Below are 12,778 nucleotides of genomic sequence, written 5' to 3'. Positions count from 1 at the left end.
CTGGCCTCCACTTTGCGACAAGTTGAGATTTGAATCTTGGTCCCACTCCATCATTAAAAAAAATCACTGGACTGTGGCTATGGTCAATATCTGATTAAAAAAAAAAAGGTTTCCTCAAGAATTTGTGAAATATAGTACCTGAAGGAGACCACAAAGATCACACCGAAGCCTTCCTGAAAACTGTAGATCTGTCTTCCTTCTCCATGAGCCATGATTAAATGTTTATACAAGACAAACACTAGAACTTCATAAATTGGATTTCATCAGATAATGAAATCAGACTATATAGACTGTGGGTTATTGCCTTGGATTCACTCTCCACATTCTCATGCTCGCTTATGATAATACAGCATGCAGATGATCAGCATGCAAGACAAGAACCGAAGTCATTTAATCTGAGTTCTACCCTACTTAACCTGTGTTTCCCTTGTTTGTGCATGCATGTGTGTGTGCATGGGCTGATTATTACACCTATAACAGGCACATAGTTATTGACTCATAGTCACATACATGACCTGTTTTAGTCACATGCAACAGCACAGAAACAGCGTTTGAATTCGGACATTTTGCCAATCATGTCAGTATACTGTGTGTGACTTTGCTTCAAGTGCTCCATACCCCACTGTCTCTCTCAGTAGTGCCAGTGAGACATTTCTTGAGGGGGGCCCGTTGGCTGCCTCTGTGCCTCAAGCCCCTAATGCTGTTTGCATGTTGGAGAAGAAGGGAGAAAAGCAAAGAAAAGAATTCCCTTGAGCCCGTTTGAACTAGGAACATTTGGCGAAAAAGAAAATTGAACAGTCCTATAAATGTACTCTGACTGTGTATTATTGCAAATCTGTAAAACAAGAAGTTCCAAACATGCCGTTTACACTGGGAATACGTGCATCATCATGCAGTGGCAGTGACTGCTTAATAAAAACTCTTATGAGCTCAAAATCTGCCATTATACAGCTTCATTAAGGCAATCCTGCAGCACAAACATGCCTTCATTACCACTCTCCCTGTCGAAACAGATGGCCACTGTCTGTCTGGCTTATTTGTTTAAATGGTTATTTGTTGATTTAACTTAACAGGTTGTTTCTCAAATGTGTAATTAAAAGGTCTGTCTTCTTGCTTATCTTGATAGGCAAGTTAGTTTGTCTTTAATGGATGAAGAATTCGAATAACAGTATCACTTATGATCATAATTGTCTGGATATGGCTGCTTAAGTCTGGTTATGACAGACCTCACCCCCACATAGCCCCGAGGTATGACTGTCTAGATCTGGTTAATTCTACCGGAACTTGTCCTCCTCATTCATCTCTCTGTATGTCTGTGTGAGCTTACTTCATTCAGATGTATGCGGTTGTGGAACCATAATGGAATTTTATTTAATCACTACAATTTGTATTTTCAGTGCAACAATTTGAGTGAATTGAATTTCAAGATTTTTTTAAATTATATACATACACTGCTGGGTAAAAAGGGCAAAATATTTAGTGGTCTTTAACCATTTTAATCACGGATCACTGGTCAGGAAATTAGAAAGAAATTGCACAAAAACTGTAGATAAAGTAACTTAGCATGGACTAGCATTCTTCTTTATTTTCTTTAAATGTTTAAGCCGTGTGGGTAAACTTGCAGACTGCTTTTTACAGGAAGAAGCGTCAGTGCTGTTCCCCTCAATCTTAATGGCTTCAAACAATTAATGAGTAGTTGAAAAATGTCTTCAAGTTCGTTTGCATTTAATCTGAGACCAAATATTCACTATAAGGATCAAATCTAGTCTCTGACCAGGCCAAAGCATGAAGGAATTTTTCTCATGCCACTTCTTGGTTGTCTTTGCAATTTGTGCAGGAGCATTGTCTTGTTGAAAAGGTAACATCTGACCCAGTGGCGTTCTGAAATTAGGAGCCAAAGTCCTTGCATTTGTTTAAAATCATCAATTTAGTTTTTTAAGCATTTACGTAAATTCCAAAATAATAACTAAAGGCAGTAACAATTTAAACAATATATTTTATTTAGTTCAGCTGTTCTTTTTAAAAGTCAACTTATCGGTAAACACTGTCACAGACACAAAGATGTACCTTTAATTTCTCCAAGCTGATTGCTCACTAAAAACCCCCACAGTCGTCATGTTTTCTAGCCATTTCAAGTTTGATTTTGACGTGACAACGCGGTGATATCCAAGTGTATGCATTGTTTATTTTTTAATTCCCATTAATGGCATTAAAGGGTTAGTTCACCCAAAAATTAAAATAATTTAATTTATTACTCACCCTCATGCCATTCCACACCCGTGAGACCTTCGTTTGTCTTCGGAACACAAATTAAGATATTTTTGTTGAAATCCGAAGGCTCAGTGAGGCCTGCATAGGCATCAATGTAATTTACACTCTCAAGATCCATTAATGTACTAAAAACATCAGTCCATGTGAGTACAGTGGTTCAATATTAATATTATAAAGCGACGAGTATATTTTTCGTGCGCCGAGAAAAACTAAATAACGACTTATAAAGTGATAACCGATTTCAAAACACTGCTTCATGAAGCTTCGGAGCGGAAACGAATCAGCGAGTCGATTCAGCGGTTCGGAGCGACAAAGTCACGTGATTTCAGTAGTAAGGCGGTTTGACACGCGATCCAAATCAGGATTCGACTCGCTGATTCGTTTCCACTCCGAAGCTTTATGAAGCAGTGTTTTGAAATCGTCCTCACTGAGCCTTCGGATTTCAACAAAAATATCTTCATTTTTGTTCCGAAGATGAACGGAGGTCTAGCGGGTGTGGAACGGCATGAGGGTGAGTAATAAATGACTTTATTTTCATTTTTGGGTGAACTAACCCTTTAGCACCAAAACAAGAGGATTTATTGTACAAACAGCATTAATGGCATTGGGATTTATCACACAAACCAATCATATCCAATCATTGTGCGATGGAGGCATTGTCATGACCCACGTGACTTTCCCCCATTCAATCTCAATTATCCCCCATCAAATCCAACGCATTCTTTAGGAGCTCTGTTAAAACTCAATGGCCTCAGGGGAGGCAAGAGAGACGCAGACTTCCGCTGTAACTGTAACTTTACCTGTTGGTGTCACTGTCGGACAGTGTTACTTTAGAAAAACAAGTGATTTTATAGAGTTTTTAATGTCACATTTTGTAATATTTGCATTATAATTAATTAATTAATTTTCCCATTCAATTTTTTTGAGGAGGCACTGCCTCCCTTTGCGTCCTCGGAGGACACGCCCTGATCATTTCTTTTTAGATAACAAGCCATTCTGCAATTTTCTCCTGTACTCCAAAGCATAAAATTAATTTTCACAGTGAAGTAGTTCACCAATACCATGCAGCAGCTAAAAAAAAGATTCCCCACACAATGACACCTCTTCCTCCATACTTTGCTGTGGTAGAGATGCATTTATGATTATATTTCTCACCACATTTTCAAAGACGCCACTTTGGAGCATTATGCAATTTGTGTTTGTCATTGTGATTCTTCTCTCTACACACTTCCCTGCAATTCTGCCAAAAACTTCATTCTGTCTGATGTTTTTCTGAGACAGTGCATTTGCTTAAATTTTGCATCCTGACCAATAATTTCTGGTTAAGACAATTAAAAGCTTAGTATTTAGCCCTTTTGGCTAAATTCAAATTGATAAAAATTGGATTTATTTATTTATATTATTTATCTAGCACTTGAGCTGTATGAACTCCTCAAGTTGGTAAAACCTGATGTTTATATTATTCAGCATTGTTTGAGAATGTTCTAAAGAGGATCATTGGCTTCAATAGAAGGAAGAACATCTGACTGTCTGTACACAAAATTACTTATTTGATTACTGATCTAAAAAAAATTAAGATTCTTAAATATTTCTGTGCTTTAAAGGTGCTATGTAAAAAAAAAAAACACTAGGCCAGTGTTATATATTTTGTTAAATTGAGTACTTACAAAATCCCAAATGTTTCCAACTATTTGTAAATCGTGAGAAAATTGCTCTTTTAACCAAGGAACCGAGATGTGTGAGCGAGTCGTCTGTCAATTGCGTCATATCTGCGTTACCCTCGGTTTCCTGTTTTATTTTGCAGAAATGCTTTACTCTTACTGCAGCGTGCAACAAGTGTCATAGCAGCCGCAGAGCGAACGCACAGAGTAACGTCATAACATAATTTTCAACACATTCAATTGTAATCTAATATGATAAACAGAGCTGCGTTACCTCAAACTTATGACTGGAAAAGCGGAAATGGTGCTGACAACTGTGGCATAATAAAAGTCCCGCTGCTTATGAGGCATGTGTTGTGTTCATTTTATTAACAATCGCTCCAGCGGCCTTGCTCAGCTCCTGCTCTGCTTCATACTACAGTAACGTTAATAATCGCATCCATGAACATGATTTCTGCACGAGCCTTATCCCGATTCTTTTCCACCGGCTGTGAGGTGAAGACCACATGTCCCAAGATTCTGTGCTCAAACGTGGTGTCATCAAGCTACGCCTTTGTTTTGAATAGGCGACCTCTTGCGGACGGAAAAGTTACCTAGTGCACCTTTAAAAGTGTTTAAATCATAAACAATGTTATGGTTATATATCCTGGTTTAAATGAAATGTTTTACATTTTAGGTGGTGTCATACATTTGAACCATAGTACTGAATGAGTAACACATCAGGGCACCATGTCCAAATCATGGTGATACCATGGTACTTTTTGTAAGGGATTAGATGCTCATTACAGGACTATTTTTGTTTGTCATTAACAGTGTTGAGTGCATCAGTGCGGTGTGCAGCAGATGGAAGGTAAATTATTTTATCCCACACTCAGAAATCTGCAAAGGGAATATGAATAAATTATGACGCTCTCTGAACCGTATGATTCTGTCAAAATTGCAGTGCCGTTTATCATGTCCAACCAACATCCCACCATCCCTTTCTAGCTTTTCATCAAGTCATGTTGCAAATGAAACCCCTTTTCACTGATCACGTTTAAAGCGGAGTTTCCCACACCTCGCTCTCTGTCTTCATTCAGAGGTACAAAATATGTTTTTATTTTATTGAGCCTCTTAAAGCCGTTGTGAGCCCGCTTTGATCTCCTCCCTTAATATGAGTGTTTTATTGCATCTGTCAGCATCATCAAAGTGGGGCACAATAAAGCCGTAGGCTTCATTCTCCCCCTTTCTCTCCGTTTATTTACCATTTGTTCTTTTTATCTTCTTTTTATTATTCCTTGTGGCAACTCTTTAAGCGCGTCAAGGGTTTGATCCCCTGACAACAAACTGAGTTTGACACAAACAAGGTCGGGCTTCCTCCCAACACGATGCCATTAAAGACATTGGTTACTATACAGTAATTGTGGTGTGGGGTTAAACTGATCCAGTTTTCACTTGATTCATTGACTGTGTGTGTAATTGGATGCCGTTGTGAGACATTAGTTTAGAATTCATCAAACTCAATAGTGCTTAATGAAGACTAGGGCATTGGACTACACTTTAGGGAGTTTAATTAAAGCGGAGATGAATTTAGTGGGGTACCAGAGTAATTTCATATCTGCATCTCTGAGAAATAGAGGTGAAAAGAGTCGAGATTGGCAGGAAGAAGACTGGATGAGTGAGATGCCATTAAACAGCTGTTAAATGGATTACACACCAAAGCTTTCAACAATTTCATACACACACATATGCAGCCGAGCATGGAAGGGCAGAGGCAGACACAAACACAATAATTAAGCAGTTCCTGGTTGAGTACTGGCTGGGTGACAGAAGGGCTTTTTAATTCCACCTCGACAACACACTGAGTTCGTTCAGGTAGACATTCCCCGGAGACATGGGCTTAAACACACACTCACACATCCTACTTATGCAATTAAACGCAAATTGAATTGCAAAGTAATGGGTTATTCCATCTGTGTGGTGTAATATTGTTTGTCCTTGGTAAAGGTAGACAACCAGTAACGGCTATAGTTGAAGGGTTAGTTCACCCCCAAATTAAAATTCTGTCATTAATTACTCACCCTCATGTTGTTTAATTTCATGAGTTCACACTTACAAATAATCAGATAGAGTAAAGTATTATGCGTATTCGGCGTGCTGTCCGAGGAGAGGGCTCAGAGCTCGGTATTTAGGCCCGAACCCAGAGTACTCCCCCCTGTATTTCTGGCTAGGAGAGTAACCAGGTGAGTGGAACCAGGTTTCTATAGATTACATGCAACCTTATCAGCAACATGACATCATGACTTTGCGTAAACATACACGCCACTTTCTAAAAGCCAAATGGCGTGTTATCTGTACGCATTTTGAGCTGTATGTGTACGCCGTGTGATTCCGCGTGAATGTAAATGGATTTATAAACATACTAAATTGTTTTTTTGAAAATGTAAAAATGCAGAATGTTTCTTGTGATGGGTAGGTTTAGGGGCAGTGTGTGTGTGTGTGTGTGTGTGTGTGTGTGTGTGATGGGTAGGTTTAGGGGTAGGAGCAGTGTAGGGGGATAGAATGAAACGGCTTTGATAAACACGCTAAAATGCGATTATGCGTCTTGATAGCACGCCAAAGTGACATAGCGAATGGGCGTGTCATACATATGCCATTTCATGAGATCAGTCCGTTATCAGAGCTAATTAGGAATATTTGATGACCTGTCATTTTATACATTTCATGTAGAATTGGTAAGGCAGAATTGATGCCGTGTCTGTTCATAAACTATACAATTTTCAACACTTGACCAGCCGTAATTCAGTAATGGTGATAGGCGTTCCGTTTCCAACATGCACTGCACGCAGTAGACCAATCACAACTGACTGGGTCATCTGACCAATCACCGCAGATTAGCGTCACGCAAAGAAGGGGTTTGGAAAAATTAATTGTTGAGCGAATCCTTTGGGAGTCATTGAGCAAATAAGGTAAAAATAAATGCATATTATAAGACAATGAAAGTGTTTTTGTTTTTTTTACCTTGAATGCACGTAAGCCTGTTGTTGGGCACCCAAAACAAAAAATAGGAACCTTTCAAATGCCATAATAGTGTAACAGACTCTGTTACCATGTTAACACTGAGGGTACGACTACTACACACCACCAGAGGTGCTAGGGTGCTCGAAGGTGGTATACCCAGGTGGGTAGTAGAGTTAGTCAGACTAGTTGGGCAGAGGAAGTATGACTTACCTTCTGTGTTACCACAAACCGCTTTGAGTCCTGATTGGGAAACTTTGGTTTAAACTCAATCAAAAAGGACTCTTTGTTGCTACTAGCATTTATATGGCTTCCATTGACTGCAATTCATGATCTGTGTCATTACTCTGCCTTGTGGATCTCTTGGATCTCATGCACAAGGATTGTAAGGAATACCTGAACATTGGATTTATTCATTTCACCAGACTGTCTTTCGCATCTGTGGACTATATCCTATAAGACTTTCACGGTAAGATCTTCTTGAACACTGTTGTTACACTGACTCCATATTAGGCTGGATTTCTCTCACCATAGATTTCAAAGACTGTGGGTATTTACTGCCAAGCCTGCTTACATCTATGTAGTTTTTCTTTCTTGTATGGTCATTGTGTGATTTGTTTTCAGTATCCATTGTCGGTGCATTTTATATATATATAATTTTTTTTTTTTGTGTGTGTTTAGATAAAGTTGCAAGAACACATGTTTATTTCCTGACTGTTTCATGCAATTTATACCTGGTTTAATTTATGGCTATGAAAAAATAAGTTGGTGGTTCTCCTCCTTAAAATCAGACTTATTAGACTTAAAGTAGTTAAGGCAGTTATAATACGGGCACTTTAATGATGTCTTCACTACTTTTCTGGGGCTTGAATGTGGTCGTTGCGTAGGCTGTCAATGGAAGTACAGAAAGCTCTCAGATTTCATTAAAAAGATCTTAATTTGTGTACCGAAGATAAACGTATGTCTTACGGGTTTAGAAAGACATGAGGGTGAGTAATTAATGACAGAATTTTCATTTTTGGGTGACCTATCCATTTAAACAAGGACAGTCATCATTGGGGTTGGCATAAAGGATGAACTGTGAATAAACATACAAATATGCATTTAAGCCATGTTACAGTATATAAAGTGAGAATTTGGCTAACAATATCAACTAGCTGTCAGAGGAGAGGACATGGATAAATGGGATATAGATGGTGTTCGAGCTTCAGACATTCCATCAGGCTAACAGTTACTTATGCTATTTAATATATCAAATTCTGCCGGATGTCCCTTTTTTTGCGCCTCATTCGGTTTCTTCCTGGCCTGTGAAATGTGTCTAGCTATGTTCATGGGTCTAAAGCATGAACTTAATGGAGCCGTTTATCACACACACATTTGCTGTCAATTTTTAAATATGTCCCTTTAACTTGTATATAACCATCATGGCTCAGTCTTTAAAGGCATCATACCTGTAACTTTATTTCAATCACTTCACTTTATTTTAATCAAAGTTTTACAGACACAATTTCATTCTAAATTACCATTTTACCCTTTCACTTCTACTGTACTTTAGCAGTACCTTTAAGCATTATTACATAAAGAACAACTTTGAATTTGACATAAATAACAAAACTTGCAGGCTGCGGTAAGGTTGCCAGCTCGCCGTGGCTCTGTCCATCAATAAAAGACTCCTTTGAGAGCTGCATTACATGACAGGTTCATAAAACAATCAGCACTGAAATGTGCAACACAAACCATGATGGTCAGACTAAAAAAAATATTACCTGCTTTTTTTCATGTTGAAATACTTAATCTTAGTTATAGTTATATATTCTACTTTCTCCTTAAAATGAAAACTCACCTTTCGTTTTAAATCTGTATGACTCTCTTTCTTCTGTGGAACACGAAAAGAAGATATTTTGAAGAATGTTGGTAACCAGACAGACATGACCACTGACTTATGGACAAAAAGCACTGATATATCTTCTTTTATGTTCCACAAAAGAAAGTAAGTAACTATCTCTTATGAAAAAAAGTACACAGCATACTTTTAAAAAGAGTTCTTATTATGGAAATAATATACTTACACTGTTCGTTAGCGTCCCTATAACATTTTTACAAAAAATGTATGGAAAACATAGGCATTGTTTTATAAAAAATTGTTGTTATATTGTATATAATGAAATGATTGAGGAATACTAAGAAGGTTGATGTCTAATTTTAAAAAATTAATGAGGAGGAAGGTAGTGAATGAATAATGTCCCGGGTAACTAAAGACCCGAGGTATGCGTTTAAGGCTTAAGTATCACATAGTCATGAAAGTGAACTCTCTTTAAATACATTTAAGTGGTCTTTTATTTAATCAATATTATATTATCTGCAAGTATTTTTTGTTTTAAAAAATATATTTAAGATTTGAAGTACATTACAAGTGCACATGCATTCGATACAAATAAGCACACTTCTTTTACACAAAAAGCTTCACTTGACGTGTCAATCTATTCTATTCATCTGTTTGACATCAAAATATTGTAGAAGATCTTTTGCAAATATGATTCAATAAATGGTCTTGTTTCCATGGCACATCAAAACTTTTTATTTCAAAGGATCAAGGAAAAAACAGTTTTTTATCTGTATGCTCCTTGTACATTATGTTTGCCCATGCTGTGAATTACCAGTGGTTTTTGCTGTGATGTTTTAAGCATTGCGCATTCATTCACCGGGACTCTGTGTAAATAATCAACCTCAAGGTAATTATCTCATCCATAATGCTGTGGTCAATAAAAGATGCCGAAGGCTTAATTAACACCCGCAAACACACACTATATTTGCACTTGTTATCAAAGCCGAAGGTAAAAAGAAAGTCTTTTGGCATAGAAAACTTGGTAACACTTTGCAATACGGGTGCAGTATATGAATTAATTCATGCTTAACTAATGCACAGATAATCATGAGTTAATGTATGACTCATGAAGAACTAACCCATTTATTAATGATTACTGCATCAGCAACTAATGAAGATTCTATATGATTAAAAGATTAAAGGGATAGTTCACCCAAAAATGAAAATTAGCCCATAATTTACTCACCCCCAAGTCATCCTAAGTGTATATAACATTCTTCTTTCAGACGAATAAAATCGTTGTTATATTACACAAGTTCAGGCTAATCCAAGCATTAGAATATGATTCATAGTTGCTCTGTTTTTGAAGTCCAAAAAAAGTGTATCTGTCCGTCAAATACCATGCTCCACGCGGCTCCGGGGTGTTAAAGGGTTAGTTCACCCAAAAATGAAAATTCTGTCATTAATTACTCACCCTCATGTCGTTCAACACCCGTAAGACCTCTGTTCAAATTCGTAACACAAATGAAGATATTTTAGTTGAAAGCTGATGGCTGAGAGAGGCTTCAGACAGGCCTCCATTGGCATTCAGTACATTCACACTTCCAAGATCCATAAAAGGCACTTAAAACGTCATTACAAAGTCCATCTCACCACAGTGACTCTACAATCATTTTACGATGCGACGACAACAGTTTTTGTGCGCAAAAAAAAATCAAAATAACACCTTTATCCAACTTGTTCTTGTCTTCCGTGTGTGCCTCCACGACGCATGCGCGAGAATATGACGTAGCGCCGGGGTTCGGGAATCCATGAAATGCACACTCTAACACCATTTTGAGAACTACGCCGAGACCTAAAGCACGATCAATGTAGAATCCAACAGCTTAGACACGCGCGTCTTCCTCTGCTTGTAAACAAATGGCTTCTGGGTCATGTGTCCGAACGCCGGATCTGCGTCATATTCTCGCGCATGTGTCGTGGAGGCACACACGGAAGACAAGAACAAGTTGGATAAAGGTGTTATTTTGATTTTTTTTTGCGCACAAAAACTGTTGTCGTCGCATCGTAAAATGAGTCACTGTGGTGAGATGGACTTTGTAATGACGTTTTAAGTAGGGATGCACCGAATGTTCGGCAACCGAAATTATTCGGCCGAAAATAGCCAAAAAAAGCACTTTCGGTATTCGGCCGAATAAGTAATAAGGCCGAACAATGACGTTTTTAATGACGCGATCAAATAGTAACCCGCGTAGAGTGAGATGCGCGCGCTTTATGCAGCAAACATGTCAGCAGTGTGGAAGCACTTTAAAGTGTCAGAGAAAGAGGCAAAAACGGCCGTTTGCAGACACTGTTCTGCTGAATTGTCCAGAGGGGGTGCATCTGCAAAAACGTACAGCACTTCAAGTTTAATTTATCACTTAAAATCAAGACACCCCGAGCATCATGCAGAGTACGAGAAAGACACGGCGGCGGCAGCGGCAACAGCAGCAGTGAAAAGGAAAATAGCTCCTCCCAGTCCTAGGACACCCACTCCATCTGTGGCTGACTTCCTAGAAAAGGCAAAAAAGTTTACCAATGACAGTGCCAAAGCTAAAGGTATTACTAAAAGGATAATGGAATTCATCGCATTGGATGATCAACCATTCTCTGTTGTAGAGGATGTTGGATTTCGCAGGCTTATAGACCATATTGAGCCCCGTTACACCATGCCAAGTAGACGGTATTTCTCAGACGTGTGCTTACCTGAGATGTATAACGTCGTTTCATCTCACGTCCATGAGCTCTTGGCTACAGATATTGCAGCCCTCAGCTTCACGACTGATATTTGGAGCTCGGATGTGAGCCCCACCAGTATGCTGAGTTTAACTGCGCAGTGGATCGACACAGATTTCAAGCTACAAAAGATTGTGCTTCACTCACAAGAGTTTAGAGGGTCCCATACAGCTATAGCCATATCCGAGGCGTTCGCCAACATGTTTGACACTTGGCGTATCGACCGATCTAAAGTGCATGCGGTAGTCAGTGACAACGCAAGAAATATGGCTAAAGCCATGGAAGATAGCGATCTGAAAGGCATACGGTGTATGGCACACACAATTCAACTGGCGGTCAACGAGGGATTGTTGAGTCAGCGCAGTATAGCAGATGTGGTAGCGATAGGCAGGAAAATTGTTGGCCATTTTAAGCATTCACCGCTTGCCTATGCGCGCCTACAATCTATCCAAGAACAGTTCGGAACGCCACAGAAACGTTTCCAACAAGATGTGAGCACAAGGTGGAACAGTACATATTATATGCTGGAAAGCCTTTTTGCGCAAAAGCGAGTCTTGGCTACATACATAGCAGATCATGACCTGCCCGCGACATTCACCGCATACCAGTGGGTGTTAATCGAGAACGTTCTCTCTCTTCTCGCCCCCTTTGAGCAGATAACAAAAGAGATAAGCTCATCTGATGCATCTGTGGCAGACGTCATACCCTTACTTGCAGCACTAAAGCGTCTTTTAAACAAAGAGGCTGAAACAGACCACGGAGTGAAAACAACTAAAAGTGCGCTCTTAGAAGCTGTCAGCACACGATTTAGTCAGGCGGACTCAGAACCCCTGTACTGCATCGCGACTGTGCTTGATCCACGATATAAAGATCATTACTTGGATGTGGGGAAAAAGCTGCGCACACGAGAAATGATCCAGGCCGAGTTGGATTTGGGAAAGCCGCTAAGTGATGGAGACGGTCAGGTGATGCACAGCGCAGGAGATGAAAACAGCGCAGAAAGTAAACGCGCTCGTACTACAGATGAGCCGCGCACAGTCTCGCTGTCTGACATGTTCGATGAGATCCTCCAAGAGAATAACCCATTTGCAAGACAGAGGACAAGCTCAACCGCTCAACAGTTAGATGGTTATCTCTCAGAAGTCCCAATCCCCAGGAGCAATAACCCTCTCGAATTTTGGAGGATCAATCAAGGCCGCTTTCCCGACCTGGCGCAGATGGCACGCAGGTAGGCTACTTGTATGGGAAA

At 39.3% G+C, this 12,778-nt stretch overlaps 1 protein-coding gene across 2 annotated transcripts in view; it reads left to right on the top strand.

Moving 5' to 3' along the window:
- Positions 1 to 12,778, top strand: part of gfra4a (GDNF family receptor alpha 4a) — a 145,321-nt gene that overhangs the window by 33,323 nt on the left and 99,220 nt on the right. The window contains exon 1 of one of the 2 annotated variants that reach the window (XM_079842385.1): positions 7,112 to 7,398. The exons of the other annotated variant lie outside the window; for it this stretch is intronic. The gene's annotated coding sequence lies outside the window, so the exon portion shown is untranslated. Of the gene's footprint in view, positions 1 to 7,111; positions 7,399 to 12,778 lie in introns of those variants that run through there. 2 annotated transcript variants of the gene reach the window in all.

The sequence above is a fragment of the Gobio gobio genome (assembly GCF_949357685.1).
Source record: "Gobio gobio genome assembly, chromosome: 18".
In the NCBI taxonomy this organism is placed as follows: Eukaryota; Metazoa; Chordata; class Actinopteri; order Cypriniformes; family Gobionidae; genus Gobio; species Gobio gobio.
Note: the sequence above shows the minus strand (reverse complement) of the source record. Positions and strands in the feature narration are given on the sequence as shown.